A 21,675-nucleotide genomic window follows, 5' to 3' on the forward strand; every position below is an offset into this window, starting at 1 on the left:
TGTCCTAATCACTGGGCCAACTCGTTCGAACTCTTTGAAGTAGCATGCAATGTTTCATTTAATTTGATGCTGCAAACTGACTATGAGCAATAATGAAAAGAAGTTCGGTCCTTTATCGAGTGAAGACATCAAATTGTAAGAATCCCAAAAATAATTTTATTTCAGTGAATCGTTCCCTTAGTATTTCATGACAGCTTTAAGGCCATCTCTCACCACAATTATCAGCATTTGGCGAGAAGTACAGCCACAAAACAGCCGCAGAATGCAGAAAGAATGTCTGTAGCAGTGTAAGTGTTAGTAGAAGTTTTAGTGCTTCAGGTATTCTACATAGTCTCTCCCCACTTGTGTACAACGCGCAGCATAATGCTGAACTGTCTGATTGTCGGTTATGTCGTCAAAGCGTTGATCCTTCATATGAATGATTATTTTTGGGGATTAAAAAATCGTCCCTCGGTGCAAAATCGGATGAACATGGAGGGTGGTTGAAAACTGGCACTTGTTTTTTCGCTAGTAGCTGCACTACAACGGCAGCCATGTGAGCGGGAACTTCGGCACCAAAAAGAAATCCCTCTCCTTCAATTGTTGCGGACTGAAGCTTCCTGCGCAACTTATCCACGACACCCAAATAATACTAGCAATTCGCCGTGGTGGTGGTCGGAACAAATTGGCTGCGGATAATTCCGTTAGCATCAGAAAAATGACGAGTATTGTATTCATTTTTGATTTTGTCATTCGCACCTTCTACGGCCTTGGCCAACCATAAGAGACCCATTCCGTTCTTTGTCGTTTTGTGGTAATTTCGTATTGATAACAACAAGCCTCGTCACTGTTGATGATTTTTTTTTCAGAAAAGAACTGTTCGCATTTTTCATTTCAATCAAGTCGCGCAGCGTGCATGCGTCGTTGTCTCTGTTTGGGAGTCAATGGGCGAAGGACAAAATTTACACACACTTTCCGTTTCATCGAGTCATTCTGGAGAATTTCGCGAACACTCGATTTAGAGATGTTCAGTTTTCCAGCGATAGCTCTGCATGAGAGATGACGGTCGGTTTTAATAAGCTTACCAATATACACTCCTGGAAATGGAAAAAAGAACACATTGACACCGGTGTGTCAGACCCACCATACTTGCTCCGGACACTGCGAGAGGGCTGTACAAGCAATGTTCACACGCACGGCACAGCGGACACACCAGGAACCGCGGTGTTGGCCGTCGAATGGCGCTAGCTGCGCAGCATTTGTGCACCGCCGCCGTCAGTGTCAGCCAGTTTGCCGTGGCATACGGAGCTCCATCGCAGTCTTTAACACTGGTAGCATGCCGCGACAGCGTGGACGTGAACCGTATGTGCAGTTGACGGACTTTGAGCGAGGGCGTATAGTGGGCATGCGGGAGGCCGGGTGGACGTACCGCCGAATTGCTCAACACATGGGGCGTGAGGTCTCCACAGTACATCGATGTTGTCGCCAGTGGTCGGCGGAAGGTGCACGTGCCCGTCGACCTGGGACCGGATCGCAGCGACGCACGGATGCACGCCACCGCACCGCCACCGCACCGCCACTTCCCAGCAAATTAGGGACACTGTTGCTCCTGGGGTATCGGCGAGGACCATTCGCAACCGTCTCCATGAAGCTGGGCTACGGTCCCGCACACCGTTAGGACGTTTTCCGCTCACGCCCCAACATCGTGCAGCCCGCCTCCAGTGGTGTCGCGACAGGCGTGAATGGAGGGACGAATGGAGACGTGTTGTCTTCAGCGATGAGAGTCGCTTCTGCCTTGGTGCCAATGATGGTCGTATGCGTGTTTGGCGCCGTGCAGGTGAGCGCCACAATCAGGACTGCATACGACCGAGGCACACAGGGCCAACACCCGGCATCATGCTGTGGGGAGCGATCTCCTACACTGGCCGTACACCACTGGTGATCGTCGAGGGGACACTGAATAGTGCACGGTACATCCAAACCGTCATCGAACCCATCGTTCTACCATTCCTAGACCGGCAAGGGAACTTGCTGTTCCAACAGGACAATGCACGTCCGCATGTATCCCGTGCCACCCAACGTGCTCTAGAAGGTGTAAGTCAACTACCCTGGCCAGCAAGATCTCCGGATCTGTCCCCCATTGAGCATGTTTGGGACTGGATGAAGCGTCGTCTCACGCGGTCTGCACGTACAGCACGAACGCTGGTCCAACTGAGGCGCCAGGTGGAAATGGCATGGCAAGCCATTCCACAGGACTACATCCAGCATCTCTACGATCGTCTCCATGGGAGAATAGCAGCCTGCATTGCTGCGAAAGGTGGATATACACTGTACTAGTGCCGACATTGTGCATGCTCTGTTGCCTGTGTCTATGTGCCTGTGATTCTGTCAGTGTGATCATGTGATGTATTTGACCCCAGGAATGTGTCAATAAAGTTTCCCCTTCCTGGGACAATGAATTCACGGTGTTCTTATTTCAATTTCCAGGAGTGTATTCAATGATTCCGTCGGTCCTGGCCTCTCATTGGCCTCCAGAGACATACATCCCTTGAAACCTTTAAACAAAACTCGTGCACAAGTTGAAATATAAGCGCCGTAAGGCTTTTTCATGGACTCAGATGTCTCTGTAGCCGTTTTACCGAATAAAGCTCGAAACGGAGGCACAAAAACGCTGACATATTACGGTCACATGTCCACTACTTAACGCTGTCTGCTCACATCTGATTGGTCCAATGCATATATGTTGTGTACAGTTCTTAGTTCAAGCGGCACAGTAATTACTGCACTGGCGCCACTTGTACGCCGAACGAATAAAATCTGTCACGGGAGCTTTTGGCAGATAAAGATTGTACCTTTCGCTCCTATAATACTGAGCTGCAGACGCACATCTCACGGTTGATTGCTCCTCTTCTGCCATCATCTGAGTTCTACTTTTCACGATTTACAGAAGCTCTCCAGCGTACACTACTGGACGAGCAGCCCTTGGAAAAAGAAAGAATGCCTATCCAAAGCCTGGAGTTGTTTCCAGAGTGAATCCTCCAGTGCGCAGCGAAGTGCTCGCTCTTATGAATCTATCTGAGGGATTAAACTATGTAGCCGACCGAGACTCGAACCCAAACCACGTATGTAGCGCAGTCTGGTCCACAGTTTTAATCTGATACCAATTTTCATAACAGCGTGCATGTAGCTGTGAAGTGAAGGGCTAATTCTCCTTGTAAGTAATATACCCAGTCATAAACTGGAAACAAAGGTCAGTGAGTGAGAATTTGATTTGAGCACAGAAGTGTTTTAGTCATTTTTAAGATACATAACAAACGACGACGAGGTCTTTAGTGCTGGATTACTATCTCACTTCACCAGGAATGAGGAATATTACTTAATTTTATAAACAGATACCATCTTAGCGCCGGCTGCTTCGTTCACGTGGACTGAGCGGCCTGCAAGATGTTTTGTTTTGCTTTTATATCGAATTTTTATGCTGTTCGCAATTTGCAACACCTTCTAAGCTTTTCACGCTAATTAAGGCCATGTGAGCATGGTATTTTTCGAATGTACTTCTAACCAAAAAGCTATTCCGGTAGTTGGAGTCCTAAGTTTTTGTTAATCATGCCTTTTCAGTTTTTGTGGAGACATTTCCATGGCATCTTTCATCCCCTAACAAATATTTCGTTATATGCAAGCGAGAAGTGAAAGACCAATTTCAATTTTTTTTAATGTAACGAAATATTTTCTTAAAAATTTTCATTCCCTATTGCACTCCCTTAGGGATTGAATTTAAAGAAACACTGAAATAAGTATTTTTTTATTTCTGACAGAAAGGCGAATTTCTAGTCTTAAAAATCCTTTAGTGGCTCTTCAGTAATTATTTACTTCCAAAAAAAACTTTTACTGACTATTTTACCCCCTTTGTGGCTGAATTTGCAAAAATCCTGAAACATTTCTTCTTGCTGAAAAATTTCTGAGAAAACAAATATCAGTTTTCGTAGTTCAAAATTCCTTTAGTAGCGACATACTTTGAAAAGGCATTTCATCTGATATCTCGTGGCCTTAGGAGTGAAATTGCGGACAATACCAACTCAAACGAAGCCTACAGTATAAGATCTACACCGTCTCCGAACTTCAAATTCCTCTCCTCTGCGGTTTGGGCTGGACAATGATGACTCAGTGGATCAGTCTCACTCTATTTCACCATGTTAGGAGTTGAATTTCCAAAAACAGTGAAACGCCTACTTTTTCATCTCGAACCGAGAAGCCACACACCAATTTTCAAAGATTTAGCTTTAAAAATGCTTCGCAATGAAGTATTTTCATAAAAAGGATCACCGCCTATTTCATCCCCTTAGGGGTTGAATTTCCAAAAACAGTGACATGCGTGTTTTATTTCTAAGAGAGAGGCCAAATTTAAAATTCTAGCTTCAAAAATTCTAACACAATGAAATATTTCCATCAAAACTTTCATGGCCCACTTCACCCACATAGGAACAAAATTTCCAAAAACAGTGAAACACATATTTTTTTATTTCTAAATGTAAAGCCAAATTTAAATCTTCATAGATATAGCTTTAAAAATGCTTTCACAATAAATTTTTTTCATAAAAATATCTCATACCCTATTTCCCCCTCTTAGGGATGCAGTTTCCAAAAACAGTTAAAAACACAGTTTTTTATTTGCAACCGAGAAATCAAATACCAGTGTTCACATTTGTAGATTTAAAAATGCTTTAAAAATACTTTAGCAGTTTTTTAATAATGATACATTTTCAAAAAAGCTTTCGCCCACTATATCACACTCATAGGGTTAATATGCCAAAAGTGGTGGAACACGTGCTTTTTATTTCTGACCGAAAAAAATACCAATTTTCCTATTAGCTTCAAATTGCCTTAATAACGAAATTTTTCAAAAAGGTATTTATCTCCTATTTCACTCCCTTAGGGTTGGAATTACGTCAAGTCCCTTCTTAAATGACGCCTACAATATAAGATCCACACCTTCTCCAAATTTCAAGTTTCTGTCCTTAGCGCTATGGGCTAGACGATAATGAGTCATTCAGTCAGGACATTGCCGTTTATATGTAGAGATTACGGAACACCCGAATCTGGAAGAACTGACAGGGACCTGAATCCGGCTCTCCCTGAAAATATGCCTTGATTACTAGAACGCCACCTAAAGTAGTCGCGAATTAACGATGTTACTGATCAGCGGTTCTTGTCGTTTCGTGGGCGCTATGCGTCCTCATTGTTGCAATAATCATTTCAGACTGGGAACACTACGAAAACTCCTGCGTCATAAAGATGATCACATCTTATTGTAAATAAATTACAGAAAACCTGAACTTCCTGGCAGACCGGACCAGGCAAGTGCTCTACCAATTAAATTCACAACTGACTACCCGCCCTCACATTTTCGCCAATACCTCCTACCTTGTAAAACTGAGAGATGTTTTCCCGCACACCTTGCGTGAGTGCGCAGGCAGGCTGGGGCTCGAGACGGGACCCCGTTCGGCCGTTGCACCTGCAGCACCCACCAACCGGTCCAGTCTGGACCTGTGCTGATATCTCGCACCGCCTCGTGGCGTGCACGCCACACTGCTTGCTGCCTTCCATACCGCCACGAGCAATGATTCCACTGGACTCTGACAGTTTCACAGCGCATTCCGTCACGTAGGCGGTAGCACAAGCTGCAGCGCTTCTATTAATCTAACTTCAGTTGTAGATCACTAGGCACAAAAGAATATCACAGTGAAAGAAACGCAGTGGCGAGAAGTTTCAGCTTACAGTTTTTCTCGCGGAAGGACGATGGGATTTTACTGTTCGGGAAACATCTTCTAAATCGCTCTATCTCATTCAGATAGTTCAGCTAAAGAGGCAAAACTTCAGCCTTGAGGATGCCCCTTATCATTTCGACCTCTGTCTTAGCTCATTCATTGATTCATCCAGCTTACTCCATACATACCATGAAGGAGACTTCAGCTATGTGGAACGGGTCATGGTATACATTGATTGACGAGAAGCAACTATCCCGTAGTGCTCAGAGCCATTTGCTCAGAAGCAACTTCTAGAAACTTAAAGGTTTATACTGCATTAACAGTAAACTATTGCTTTACTGCCTTATACTATTTGTGCCCACGTCATCTAAATCTAAGACAGACAGAAAGAACAATTTAAAATACAGGCGGCTGCTTCTTCAGTCATATAAATTAGTATCTAGACGTGTATCACACATGAAACTTAGCGTTTTACCCATCTTCAGCAACCAGCTCCATAAAAGAAATTTAGTTTCTTAAACGGTTTCAGGTACTTAGTGCCCTTCTTCGGAAGGTTATAACTATCGCATTACTTGCGAGTGTCAACAGTAAGATGCCTACAGCATATTGCTGTGGTCATGTGGTTCGTAGCGCCTGTACAAAAATGGTATAAAGAAGCCAAAAACATGTACACACATCATGCCATGCCGTACTATTGGCGTCCAGTGTGAACTGGTCTGAAATCGTCTAGCTTGTTTCGGTTCTATCTACACCTACATTTGTACTCTGCAAACGACTTTAACTGCATGGGAGACGGCAATTCCCATAGCAACGTGCATTAGGATCACTTTTCGATCGATTCGTGTATGAAGTGCGGGAAAAGTGCGCGGTGTGATTAGTCTCATCTTGTCTTCGCGCTCGCTACGGGAGAGACACCTAAGGGCCTGTAGTATATTAATTTAATATTGGTTCTTGAAACTTTGTAAGAAGACGGTAGCCGTGTAGCGGGACAGCTGGCGCCTCGCATCTAGCGTCTGCCGGTTCAGGGTTTCCAGAATTTCCAAGCCGTTCTTCCCTGGGTCAAGCAAGCCTCTCACCGTTCGTACTATCCTTGTTTTATACGTTAGTCTTTCCAACCACTTGCGCAAAACTCAAGAACACAGGTGGCCAAGACTACAGAACGGGTCCCACGAATGTTTTGTTAGCAATTTCCTTTGCAAAATACCTTTAGCCAGTATCCCACCAGCGAACTGCTCTGCCACGTGCTTTACCTACCACTGTCCCTATGTGACAATATCATTTCATATCCCTATAGACTGTTATATCCCCGTTCGAGTTGAGTGATTCCAGTTGCTTTAATCTGTGGAGAAGTCTTGCAGCGAAACCAGATTGCTTCTTGACAGACAATGCTTCTCACTATTCTTCGTGGAAAACAGCACCATACATGTGAGACCTGAGTTTCTCCTGGCGTATACAACTTTCAAATAACTTCCGGGAATTCAGCCAGGTAACACTTTCAGCGACCGCCGATATTTCGGCGGGAGAACACCCCGCCATTTTTAAGGCAAACTGCAACGCCGCCTGTCCGTTGCAGTTTGCCTTGAAAATGGCGGGGTGTTCTCCTGCCGAAATATCGGCGGTCGCTGAAAGTGTTACCTGGCTGAACTCCCGGAAGTTATTTGATCACCATACATCTTATCGTAATTTCCGTATACAGACAAATTTCAAATGCTGCTTAAGGTATAAGTGAACCTGGTTGTACACTGTTCAGTCACAGTAATATGACCAGCTGTCAAAAGCTTGGACAACAATCTTCTGCAGCACAGACTTCTGCGAGATGTGCAAGAAGAGTGTACTGGCGTAAGCTGCCAGTAAGCGAGCCTATAAGGAGAGAGGCCAATGACAAACTCGCAAGAAACGTGCCGCCAACTCCCTCTCGACCGCCAGTATCTAGATCGCCGCCGCGGACCGGTGGGCCCAGTCAGTCACTTGCAGTCAGTCAGCGCAGTCGCAAAGAGAGTCAGTCAGTACCTGGCGATCAGAGCAGTGCACACAGCGGGACTTGTACTTCACCAGCAGTGAGGCCAATGTGGACTGTTACAGAAGAGCTTGTACCAGGACACGTGGATTAGCTTAAAGATAAGTAGCTTTCTATTCTTATGATTAAAGAATCCTGTTAATACCTGTGTGCAGTTTGTGTTGTAGAAGAGGATCTTTCTTTCTTCTTCTTTTGCTACTGCCTTGATCCCGCATTGTGCGCGGGGTCGGCAGAGATAAGTACGGATATGGCATGGTTAATTTTAAGGGGTGGTCAGATGCCCTTCCTGCCGCCACCCCATACCCCCCAGGACGGAAGTAGCGTACCCCCGCTGTCTGCGTCTAGTGTAAATCGTGAAATAGTGTGAATGTGTTGCAGATGTCTGCCAGTCGTGTAACTGAGGGGGGACGTGGGGAGCAGCCCGGTATTCACCTAGTAGGATGTGGAAAACCGCTTAAAAATCGCACCTAGGCTGGCTGGCACACCGGCCGTCATAGTTAATCCGCTGGGCGGATTCGATCCGGGGCTGGCGCGCCTACCCGAGTCCAGGAAGCAGCGCGTTAGCGCTCTCGGCTATCCTGGCGGGTCTGTCGTAGAAGAGGATACCGGCCACCAAACAATATCCTCTCCTTGCATCCCATGGCAAAAGCATACAGTGACAACGAGATGACACAAAAAAGAGAGTCAATGTGCTTCCAGGCCAGTGCAGTGGTCATCTGCACTATGTTTCTGGGTTGAGGATCCATGACGGAAACAGGCCAAATGAGGTGATTCCATAGATTCTCGATTGGATTTAAATTCGCTGAGTTTGGGGTTCAGGGGAGTCTGGTAAACTCATCCTGGTGCTCTTCGAACCACGCATGTACACTGCGATCCGTGTGACATGTTGCATTGTCCTGCTGGCAGATGCTATCGTGCCGAGGAAAAACAAACTGTATATAGGGATAGACATGGTCCCCAAGAATAGATGCATACTTGTGTTGATACACTGTGCCTTCTAGAACGGCGAGATCACCCAGGGAATGCCATGGAAAGATTCACCAAACCTGGCGCATACAGGGTGTTTGCCAGACTTTTCACACCGTATATGCTAACGGCCATCTGTCGGATGGAGCATAAAATGTGATTCATCTGAAAATGCCGCCTGTCGCCGCTCGTTGAACGTCCAATTGCGATATTCACGTGCAAAATCCAGCCTTCGTCGCCAGTGAAATGCAGACAGCATAGGTGCATGGACCAGGCACCTGCTGCGGAGTACCTATGCAACGATGTTCGCTGAACTGTCATTGCGGGGACTCTGTTGGTAGCCCTTTGGTCCACCTGGGCGGTAACTTGCTAAATAGCTGCACATCTATTAGCCAGCACGCATCTCGGCAGCCGTCGTTCAACCCTGTCATCTATGGGCCGTAGTGCATCAGAGTTTCCTCGGTGCCGGTTATGCAGAGCGCCAGTTTACCATGCACTGTACAGTTTAACACGGTCTCCTTTCGGAAATGATTTCACTTTTGGCCCGAAAGCCACTGATTATGCCTTTTTGGAAGGCAGATAAATCGTTCCGTTTTCGCAATACGACATCGACTGCGTTGTTTTCTGCGTCCTCCCGACATGCTTTATATACCCTCCACTGCCAGTACTGCCACCTGCCGTTTGTGAGTGGTTATAGGACCTTGACGGCAAAGTGGTGGTCACACTTACGCGACTGCGCCTTGTATATTTCGAATCTGTGGTAGTAATCGGCACACAAACTGGACGGAGTAATTTTCAGTACTTCAATCAATTACGCAGAGTTTAGATCACGACAGTAAGTACACTACTGACCATCAAAATTGCTACACAAAGAAGAAATGCAGATGATAAACGGGTATTAATTGGACAAATGTATTAAACTAGAACTGACATGTGATTACATTTTCACGCAATTTGGGTGCATAGGTCCTCAGAAATCAGTACCCAGAACAACCACCTCTGTCCGTAATAACGGCCTTGATACGCCTGGGCATTGAGTCAAACAGAGCTTGGATGCCGTGTACAGGTACAGCTGCCCATGCAGCTTCAACACCTTACCACAGTTCATCAAGAGTAGTGACTGGCGTATTGTGACGAGCCATTTGCTCGGCCACTATTGACCAGACGTTTTCATTTGGTGAGAGATCTGGAGAATGTGCTGGCCAGGGCAGCAGTCGAACATTTTCTGTATCCAGAAATGGCCGTACAGGACCTGCAACATGCGGTCGTGCATTATTCTGCTGAAATGTAGGGTTTCGCATTGATCGAATGAAGGATAGAGCCACGGGTCGTAACACATCTGAAACGTAACGTCCACTGTTCAAAGTGCCGTCAATGCGAACAAGAGGTGACCGAGACGTGTAACCAATACCATCACGCCGGGTGATACGCCAGTATGGGCATGACGAATACACGCTTCCAATGTGCGTTGACCGCAATGTCGCCAAACACGGATGCGACCGTCATGATGTTGTAAACAGAACCTGGATTCATCCGAAAAAATGACGTTTGCCATTCTTGCACCCAGGTTCGTCGTTGAGTACACCATCGCAGGCGCTCCTGTCGGTGATGCAGCATCAAGGGTAACCGCAGCCATGGTCTCCGAGCTGATAGTCCATACTGCTGCAAACGTCGTCGAACTGTTCGTCCAGATGGTTGTTGTCTTGCAAACGTCCCCATCGGCTGACTCAGGGATCGAGACGTGGCTGCACCATCCGTTACAGACATGCGGATAAGATGCCTGTCATCTCGACTGCTAGTGATACGAGGCCGTCGGGATCCAGGACGGCGTTCCGTATTACCCTCCGGAACCCACCGAGTCCATATTCTGCTAACAGTCATTCGATCTCGACCAACGCGAGCAGCAATGTCGCGATACGATAAACCGCAATCACGATAGGCTACAATCCGACCTTTATCAAAGTCGGAAACTTGATGGTACACATTTCTCCTCCTTACACGAGGCATCACAAGAACGTTTCACCAGGCAACGCAGGTCAACTGCTGTTTGTGTATGAGAAATCGGTTGAAAACTTTCCTCATATCAGCACGTTGTAGGTGTCGCCACCGGCGCGAACCTTGTGTGAATGCGCTGAAAAGCTAATCATTTGCATATCATAGCATCTTCTTCCTGTCGGTTAAATTTCACGTCTGTAGCACGTCATCTTCGTGGTGTAGCAATTTTAATGGCCAGTAGTGTATATGTTGCATTTAGCCTCTAGATTAGAATTCGGACAACATCTGTGACACAATCATGAAAGTAGGCTCTGTACTTGGAACAGACCAGCAGATGCGGGAAATAAAACTTTTATCCGTTGTGTGTGTGGTGGTACAGTGCGACTTTGGTAAATAAAGGTGTCCAGAAACAACTGCAACCAATCACCTGTACCGATTTTTCAGTTTTATTCACTGCGATCGGTTGCATTAACTGTGTACCATCTGATGACGAATCACGAGGTGATTTGAAACCGGTCACGTAAATAAGAATTGACGAATCACAAAAGGCAACTGGTTGGAGGTATTTCTGGAAACGTTTAGCTGCGGGGAGGTATCAGATTGTGTGATGTAACGAGCAGCAGGCTCGATTGCCGCAGGGCAGTTTGAATCTGACAGGTCGGCTGTGGGCGGCCAGCTGTCAGTCGGACTGCGACAGGTGAGATGAGCTCAGGTATAGAGGCTGTTACGCGTCACGAGGCCCAGCGGTACCGGGTCGGAAAGAGGCGTGTGTTCCGACGCCATGGTCGAAGGCTGAGCTGAAGGGACATCCATTATTTACATGACGGGTTTTCTTAAAAACATGGATCGCTTACCCCATAGTGACATTTGACGAGACGTGGTGAGAGCCCCACTACCCCTCACGTGTGATTTACCCCGTAGCAGGGTAAAAATACATAAAAATGAAAAAATACTTCTTTATACATTGATTAAAACACTATAACGATAGTTATAAAACTATAACAAAAAACCATTGGTAGTAGGCAACATTCTGTTAGAGCTACTGATAGCTTTGGGAGAGCCAGCCATGACAAAACTCTTCCATCTGGTGAGCAAGATGTTTGAGACAGGCTAAATATCCTCAGACTTCAAGAAGAATACAATAATTCCAATTCCGAGAAAGCACGTACTGACAGATGTGAAAGTTACCAAACTATCAGTTTAATAAGCCACGATTTCAAAATACTAACACGAATCCCTTACAGAAGAACGGAAAAACTGGTAGAAGCTGGCCTCGGGGAGGGTCAGTTTGGATTCAGGAAAAGCGTAGGAATTCGCGAGGCAATATTGACCCTATGCCTTCTCATAGAAGACAGGTTAAGGAAAGGGAAACTTACATTTATGGCATTTGTAGACTTACAGAAAGTTTTTGACAAAGTTGATCGGAATGCTCCCTTTCAAATTCTGAAGGTGGCAGGGGTAAAATACAGGGAGCGAAAGGCTATTTACAATTTGTACAGAAACAAGATGGCAGTTATAAGAGTCGAGGGGCATGAAAGGCAAGCAGTGGTTGGGAAGGAAGTGAGACAAGGTCGAGCCTCTCCCCGATGTTATTCAATCTGTATATTGAGCAAGCAGTAAAGGAAACAAAAGAAAATTTGGAGTAGGAATTAAAGTCCAGGGAGCAGAAATAAAGACTTTGAGGTTTGCTGATGACATTTTAATTCTGCCAGAGACAGCAAAGGACTTGGTAGAGCAGTTGAACGGTATGGACAGCGTCTTGAAAAGAGGATATAAAATGAACATCAACAAACGCAAAACGAGGATAATGGAATGTAGTCGAATTAAACCTTGCGATGTTGAGGGAATTAGATTAGGAAACGAGACACTTAAAGTAGTAGATGAGTTTTGCTATTAGGGAAGCAAAATAACTGATGATGGTCGAAGTAGGAAGGATATAAAATGTATACTGGCAATGGCAGCAAAAGCCGTTCTGTTGCATGGAGTGTAGTGATGTATGGAAGTGAAACATGGACAATAAACAGCTTAGACATGAAGAGAACAGAAGCCTTGGACATGTGGTGCTACAGAAGAATGCTGAAGATTAGATGGGTAGATCACGTAACTAGTGAGGAGGTACTGAATAGAATTGAGGAGAAGAGGAATTTGTGGCACAAGTTGACTAGAAGTGGGGATCGGTTGACAGGACACATTCTGAGGCATCAAGGAGTCATCAGTTTAGTACTGGAGGGTAGGGTGGAGGGTAAAAATCGTAGAGGGAGACAAAGGGATGAATACGATAAGCAGATTCAGAAGGATGTAGGTTGCAGTAGTTTCTCGGAGATGAAGAGACTTGCACAGGATAGAGTAGCGTGGAGAGCTGCGTCAAACTAGTCTTTGGACTGAAGAACACAACAACAACACAACAAAGGCGTGTTTTATTTAGAAAGTGTATTAAACAGTGTTTTAACACGTGATTAAAATGCTACTTGAAACATGCCTAGAACCGCTCGGTCACAGCGGCAGGCCATGCACCTACATTGGTGTGTCTGCGTCACAGGCAAAAGAAATTCTGTGTGGCGAACACATAGAGGCCGGCCGCGGTGGCCGTGCGGTTCTAGGCGCTGCAGTCCGGAACCACGGGAGTGCTACGGTTGCAGGTTCGAATCCTGCCTCGGGCATGGACGTGTGTGATGTCCTTAGGTTAGTTAGGTTTAAGTAGTTCTAAGTTCTAGGGGACTGATGACCTCAGATGTTAAGTCCCATAGTGCTCAGAGCCAGTTTGGTCCCATAGGAGCTGTAATGGTTCTTTATTTGCGAAACCATTACCACCCGCCAACCCAATTTTTCGATGCCGTAGATTAATGAAAATTTTTCTACGTAATGTCTCATATTTTTCACTCAATTCAAAATTGGTTTCGTTTTTATATGTAGGTTCGTCGATATTTTGAGATGTTGAAATCGATATAATATCTAGTGCGAATATCTTTGTACTTATTGCTATCTTTGAGGCTGGCTTGTGCCTTTTGGCGCGGAAGCGTACAGAGTAGTCAAGTTTTGTGTTGAATATGGTCTTGACTTTGTGTTGGAAATGAAAAGAGTCTGAGTTGTGGACAACGAAAAATGTTGTGAGTTTTATTAACGGAGTAACGGCTGCGAAACTGTATGATCATTTAATAATGTTTTGAACATGTGAAAGTATAAAAAGTTTAATAAATGTGAATTTTTGTGAAAACTGAGTGTCAAGAATTATTTTCAAGTGAGCATTGTTTAAAAAAGTATGAAGCACATTGCAATGAAAAACATAAATCATCAAATTAATCCTGAAAGATTGTCTTGGTAAGTTCTTCAAGTCGGCGTAATTAATATCCGAGTGCCTTTCGCACCAACAGCGATAGTCATGCTACCTAGACAACATTTTTAATTACGAGCTAAAGCCAGAGCGAGATAGTCGTTGGATTGCAAATACAAGATAAGTGATATTATTGTTAATTTTCTTCAGTAACTCTAATCAATTGATGTAGCAATACCTGCCACATTATAGAGCTTTTAGTTCCGCAATACAGAGATCATACTTTGAGTGCACGACGTGATAATTTTTGAACTAATTAACTGTTAGTGGAGATATTGTTATATAACTTACCACAAATTTCCAAATTTTCAACGTGCAAAACAAAAATGCTACGAACTTCTGAACGAACCTAATATAAGCTGTTCAAATCTACTTTCTCACGCAAGTTCGACCGACGAACGAATAGATGTTTTCACGTCAAAGAAGGAAACATCCGATACACCACATGCTACAACGGGCCGGAGCGCCACGTGGTGATTGCAGCCTTCCTACGGGGCTATCGGTTCCGCACAGCACTGCAAAGCGCGGTTACGTCGCGAAGGAGCCTGTACTAGCAGCCGGTAACAAGTGGTACACAGTGAACGCACAGCTGGTGCGTGCGCGACTGTGTCAGCAGAGGGGCGCGGGCTTGGCAGGTGCCGCCGTGCGTGCTGGCTGCGGTCCAGCGGCCGCTACGAATGCGGTGTCCTCAGCACGCGCCACGCGCCGGGCTCAGCTCAGACTGCGCGGCGGGGCATGCGCTGCACTGTAGGCCCTCGCGTCACACACACACACATACACTACTGACCATTAACATTGATACACCACGAAGATGACGTGCTACAGACGAGAAAGTTAACCGACAGAAAGAAGACGCTGTGATATACAAATGATTAGCTTTTCAGAACATTCACACAAGGTTGGCGCCCGTGGCGACACCTACAACGTGCTGAAGTTTCCAACCGATTTCTCATACACAAACAGCAGTTGACCTGCGTTGCCTGGTGAAACGTTCTAGTGATGCCTCGTGTAAGGAGGAGAAATGCGTACCATTACGTTTCCGACTTTGATAAAGGTCGGATTGTAGCCTACCGCGATTGCGGTTTATCGTATCGCGACACTGCTGCTCGCGTTGGTCGAGATCCAATGACTGTTAGCACAATATGGAATCGGTGGGTTCCGGAGTGTAATACGAACCGCCGTGCTGGATCCCAACGGACTCGTATCACTAGCAGTCGAGATGACAGGCATCTTATCCGCATGGTTGTAACGGATGGTGCAGCCACGTCTCGATCCCTGAGTCAACAGATAGTGATGTTTCCAAGACAACAACCATCTGCACGAACAGTTCGACGACGTTTGCCGTAGCATGGACTATCAACTCGGAGACCATGGCTGCGGGTACCCTTGATGCTGCATCACAGACAGCAGTGCCTGCGATGGTGTACTCAACGACGAACCTGTGTACACGAATGGCAAAACGTCATTTTTTCGGATGAACCTAGGTTCTGTTTACAGCATCATGACGGTCGCATCCGTGTTTGGCGACATCGCGGTGAACGCACATTGGAAGCGTGTATTCGTCATCGCCATACTGGCGTATCACTCGGCGTGATGGTATGGAGTGCCATTGGTTACACGTCTCGGTCACCTCTTGTTGGCACTGACGGCCCTTTGAACAGTGGACGTTACATTTCAGATGTGTTACGACCCGTGGCTCTACCCTTGATTCGATCCCTGCGAAACCCTACATTTCAGCACGATAATGCACGACCGCATGTTGCAGGTCCTGTACGGGCCTTTCTGTATACAGAAAATTTCGACTGCTGCCCTGGCCAGCACATTCTCCAGATCTCTCACCAACTGAAAATGTCTGGTCAATGGTGGCCGAGCAACTGGCTCGTCACAATACGCCAGTCACTACTCTTGATGAACTGTGGTATCGTGTTGAAGCTGCATGGGCAGGTGTAGCTGTACACGCCATCAGAGCTCTGTTTGACTCAATGCCCAGGCGTATCAAGGCAGTTATTACGGCCAGAGGTGGTTGTTCTGGGTACTGATTTCTCAGGATCTATGGACCCAAATTGCGTGAAAATGTAAGCACATGTCAGTTCTAGTATAATATATTTGTCCAATGAATACCAGTTTATCATGTGCATTTCTTCTTGGTGTAGCAAATGTAATGGCCAGTAGTGTATAAACGATCTGCCGTATATGGTGAGCAGTAGTCTGCGACTAAACGTGGGCTGCTTGCTCCACACGTTGTGGACCACCGTTGAGCCTGTCGAACGAAGACATGGCTCGCTACTTAATAGACAGTTCTTTATCGGCGTCATTAGGGTAGTAACGCAAACGGCAAGGAAATGGAGAACCGATATCTCAGTATGGACGTCCCAAACGGAAACTCCTCTTGGGCACTAGAAGAAATGAGTAATCCCCAGAATTTACAACTCAATCTGCAGCGGAGTGGGCGGTGTTTTGAACTTCCTTTCAGAAAAAACTGTGCGCCGAGTAGGGACTTACCTTTCACGGGCAATGCTCATACCAACAGAACTACCCATAGCCTACACGACTCGTTCTCCGGCCTCACACCTTATTTTCGTCTTTGTCGCCTGATGGGCGAGTCCGTTCATGCTTCATGTTGTTAGTTATGTCCACGTGCTCTGAAATTTGCACCTGTCTGAAATAGACCCAGATATACGTTTCTAATTTTCTGTACTACTCACCCTTTTCTGACCAACAGGTCGTTATAGATTTGCGGTAGATTGTAGTGCACTGTTGCTTCTTAATTCGCACTCTACTTCACATCCCCAGAATTACAACCAGCGAGGCGACTTTATATCCAGAACTTCGTATGATTGTAAAAAATAAAATTATAAGCATCTGTTTTGCACACATAAACGTGGTTAAAACGTCAATCAAGCTGTTACACAAATAATTTGGAAACAGGATGTCCTTGGAATATTAGGTGCAACGTATATCATACGCTGTGCTTGATTAGCGAGAGGACACTACGATACTTTTGCCCGTCAATGTCACATGGGATTACTGCTTCCAGATACCACGAGGAAATGACCATTTTTGAAATTCAGTGCTGTGGTACCTCAAAAGAATCCAGTTAGTGCTGAAGATAAAGTTAACGCCTATTCCAGAAGGAAGTCTTATTTCAGCGCCATTGAATCCTGAGTATTGTAAAGCGTCACACGGTGAGAGTCTGGATTAGTCAACGATGCGGAATATTCCAGTTCGCCTCATCCGGAGGGAATTCAAAATGTTGTACTGTTATCGAAATATGTGGTGTTTTATGATGACAGAGTGGAGTAGCTAGATATGAAAAGCTCTCCTCCTGTCTCCCAAAACAAAACAAAAAAGTCAATAGCACATACAGATGACAAAGTGATACAGTGGCGCACGTTAATAAACTAATAAACTCACTCGCTGTCTGTCTCTCACTCTCTCTCTCTCTCTCTCTCTCTCTCTAACACACACACACACACACACACACACACACACACACACACACACACACACACACAAGATCTCATACTCATATCCACACCTACATACAGCCAAGCGCATCCCCGTCCAATAATTATTACATCTACTCCGCAAGCCACATTACGCTGTGTGGCGGTGGGTACTCTGGTAACACTGTCTTTTTCTCAGCTTCATGTTCCATTCACGAAAGACGCGTGCGAAGGACGGTTGCAGGTAAAGCTACGTACGCCAGAATTTTCCTTATTTACTCGTTGTGGTGATTTCGTGAGACTCATGCCGGAGACCGCCTGACTGTTCCTGGAACGTACTCTCTCGAGAACTCAACAACAAACCTCTCCGCGATACATAATGCCTGTCTTTTAACGTCTGCCACAGGAGTTCGTTCAGCATCTCCGTAACTCTCTCGTGCCGACTAACCAATCCCGTGGCGAAACGTGCAGCTCTCAGTTGAATCTTATCTAGCCTTTCTGTTAATCCGACCTGGCAAGGATTGCTCATTGATGAGCAAAACTCAAGAATCGGCCGTACACCTTTTGTCTTCCTTAGTCGTTTTTCATTCTGCCTGATTGTTCAATCTTTATATAACACTCACATTATATCCATAAATATGTGTCTACAATAACATTTCACAGGGTAGCTTCTCTGTCTCCCGGCACGCGATCGGATGTAGTAAGCGACGATGTAACGTTGCGCTCGTGATAAAACAAATTGTCCGCACGAGACCTGTACGCTAAACCAGTATTACTTTAGAGATTAGTTCTTATTCATGCTCATCTGTTGTCCTCCGTACAGAAACCGGGACATATACTGAATACATTTCAAAATTTTGTACATGGCTGCACGTTCAGAGACCGTGAATAGTTGCAATTGAAAGAAAACAGCCCTCGGTCACTATTTCTAACCAGATTAACCGGGTTTCAACACTGCTGGGAGTGTCTTCCTCAGAATTTAAATCAAAGAATGGTCTATAACATGGTCACAGAATTATGACTAAAAACGTGTGATACAGAGTATAAGTACGGAATCATGGTGAAAGACTGGCAGTACTTATATGCCCTTTTGGCATATTTCTTATTTCATAAATAACATATAAGTACTGGCAGTCTTTCACGATGATTCCGTACTTTTACTGTGTATCACACGTTTTTTGTCATAATTCTGTGACCATGTTATAGACCATTCTTTGATTTAAATTCTGAGGAAGACACTCCTAGCAGTGTTGAAAACCGGTTAATTCGTTTAAAAATAGTGACCGAGGGCTGCTTTCCTTCAACTGTGAATGCATTTCACCATCTCCTCTCTAAATAGTGCATGAAGTTTCTTTTACATTTCTTTCATGTCCGCAGTTTCTTTGATTGGACCTTTGCGCCACGAACGTTCCATCAGGATGCGTTTCAAGCGAGAACTCGAGAGGACGCGGTCTGGACTCGCAAGAGACGAGCTACTCTTTCAGTTCCCCTGGAATTTTCTCCGTGAGCTGCTCTCGACAGAAGTAATTAACTATACCCGCCGACAGGGAGGATCGCGTTTCTTTGAGGCTCCGTCCAATTATCCTGCGGAATCGATTTGTCGCCTTCCCTGGGGGACTCGGGTCAATCCGTCCCCGCGAGCGAGGCTGCTGCGGGAATTAGTCCAATCAGGAGGCGCGGCGCGGATTAACAGTGCCACCGAAAGGCGAGCAGGCAGCCACGGCCGCACAGAAAGCCTCCAGCCTCCGCCCGTCTCCGCTGAATCAGCGTCTTTATGCCAAGGTGAAGGAGGTGTGGCTGCCTTCAGAAAATCTGCAAAATACCTCACTGAATGAACTGAAAAAGAAAGAGGTTCGTCTCTTGTACAAGTAGCATATTGTGTATGGACGTAGATGTTAGCGGGATGATACCAAACACAAAACCGTATTGGGTTTCAGGGTCGGGAACTTAAATATTGTATTCATCTTCGTTGCCTCATGTCTTCATAGAGGTGTCATTGATAAAGAGACATCTAAGTATTAGGTCGTGTTGATATCCTGTCATGTTATGCAACAGGATCAACAATGAGGATGTAGCTTGTTCAGAAGTCAAATCTTGATTCGAGGCAGCATCGCTTTGGTTGTGGCGTGCAGGATTTTGCCTCTGGACAGTCCAGACACTGGTAAAACGGGGAAACAAGGAAGCCATCTAGATCATAGTATCCAAGTTTTACTAGTCATATCTGAGTAGACCGATTTTTTTTCGTTTCATACATCAGCAGATAATGATTATGACAAACAGGGAAACTAGTCTTTCATGAAATATTTTAAAAAAAATATTTCAAATCTGCACTAATTTCGTTGGTAAAAGTGGCGAAATGATCGCTGCCTCTTACGTAGATTCTGTCTCCTTTTGTTAAGTATCCGAGTAACAGAAACACACTTATCCCTGTTTCCATTAGAAACCGTCGAACTTTGAAATCTAACTTTTAAGTATCAGCCTCTCACCTAAGTGCAGCTAAAAAAGCGATTGCAGAAATGGGATCGCAATGAGTCAGACAACAAAATGCAATTCATCAACTTAATACCAGTCACTGTGTATATATGGCTATGCTCGAGGTTTACGTAGCCGTATCCTGTGTACGCACTTGATTTTTCACAAGTAAATACCCTTCTTGCTAGTCACTGAACTGCACGCATAAAACTGCTGTCATAGCACACGTTACTTCATCGAAAGACGCAATACAGCGGACTGTGAACAGCCATATTTATTGTTCATAATGTTTAACACATCACCACTTCTAAAACACTAGATTATACCGTCATTTGTAAAAGTACATCTTTTTTTATTTTTATGCTAACCGGACAATATTCACTGAATTGCCGCTATAACTGCAGACTTCGGTTGTCAACTACAGCTCCCCCGAGATAAATTTATGAGAGCGCATGCGCCTCTGTGGTATACTACTCGCGCTGCAACAATGATCTGAGAACTGCTGTAGATCACAGCTGAAATAAAACCAGTGATTATGGTGAAGTTAATAAAAGAATAGAAAAAGATAATTTTTTAATCACATAGTTCCCCGACAGAACAATTATTCAGCATTTTACAAAATCAAGGTATATTTTCCTACGGGAGGCAGAGGTAAATTTTCGTTCTAATTGTCTCGTTTTTGGGTAAAAGTAGTGACTGTCTAGCATTTCTTGCAGTTAATGTACAATGATCGCCCTACATAATGAATATCAAAATGCTCGTCCGAGAGTTGTCAATTATCTAACAAACGTTTTTTCTACTTATTTTCCTGTTTCTCTTCTTATAATGATAACTACGTAAAATGGGAAAGTGAGTTAAATATGACACTAACGCCGCCAACTGGCTACACTACAGATCAGTCTGTCACCACTACCAAGATTTCAGGGGTCGCCAGTAATGGGTGAGGGTGGGGGAGGCACTTCAAGTGTTTTCATTTAAGGTACAGATAACTCGCCACAGGTCGCACGTTATTTGGTTTATGACCACTGAAACTCTTCAGACACGAGCACCTTCAGATATTGTCACTTGATGACAACACCATTAAGCTTCAAAGCCTCGCTAGACACGTCGTTAAGAGAAAAGTGGACTGGCATGTTTAAATTTAAACTGCACAGCTCGTCATATTTTTAGTGCCCGCACTAATCTGATGGTGAGGAATCGTGTTGGCCGCTGTCACGTGGATGTCATGTCAGACTTGTGCCTGAGCGGCTCGGCGCGTCACTTACCGCGGCCTGGGCTGCAGCCGGCACACGTGTTGCAGCAGCGGGGCAGAGCGGACAGCAGCGGCAGCAGGCGGCTGGCACTCGCACGACACCACACGGTACGGTAAGGTAAGCTACGCTACGCTACGACACGGACGCGGCGGCTCGCGACGGCGCCTATCGATCGGGCGGGCAGCCGGAGGGTCGAGAGGCGACCATGGCGCGCCCCGCTCACACTCGCACTGGCCGCCAGCAGCCCGCCGCGTCCCCGCCTGCCGCGGCCGCCGCCAGGGGCGCTGCCGTCGCGGCCGCAGCATCCCGCACCCGAACCACCTGCCCGCTCCGCCTCCCAGCTGCCTGCCTGCTACTTGTTTGTTTCTCGCCGCCGGCCGATTCGGGGCCGATGACTGCGCTGGGGAGCTGGCCGCTTCTCGTTCTTACGCGTACCTTCTGCTGAGCTGAC

At 45.7% G+C, this 21,675-nt stretch overlaps 1 long non-coding RNA gene across 1 annotated transcript in view; it reads right to left on the bottom strand.

The window, feature by feature from the left end:
- LOC124613133 overlaps positions 1 to 21,439 on the bottom strand; it is a 540,266-nt gene extending 518,827 nt beyond the window's left edge. Inside the window, exon 1 of the long non-coding RNA XR_006979608.1 lies at positions 21,237 to 21,439. This is a non-coding gene — a long non-coding RNA (uncharacterized LOC124613133). The remainder of the gene's footprint in view (positions 1 to 21,236) is intronic.
- Positions 21,440 to 21,675: the final 236 nt, after the last annotated feature.

The sequence above is a fragment of the Schistocerca americana genome, chromosome 4 (assembly GCF_021461395.2).
Source record: "Schistocerca americana isolate TAMUIC-IGC-003095 chromosome 4, iqSchAmer2.1, whole genome shotgun sequence".
NCBI lineage: Eukaryota > Metazoa > Arthropoda > Insecta > Orthoptera > Acrididae > Schistocerca > Schistocerca americana.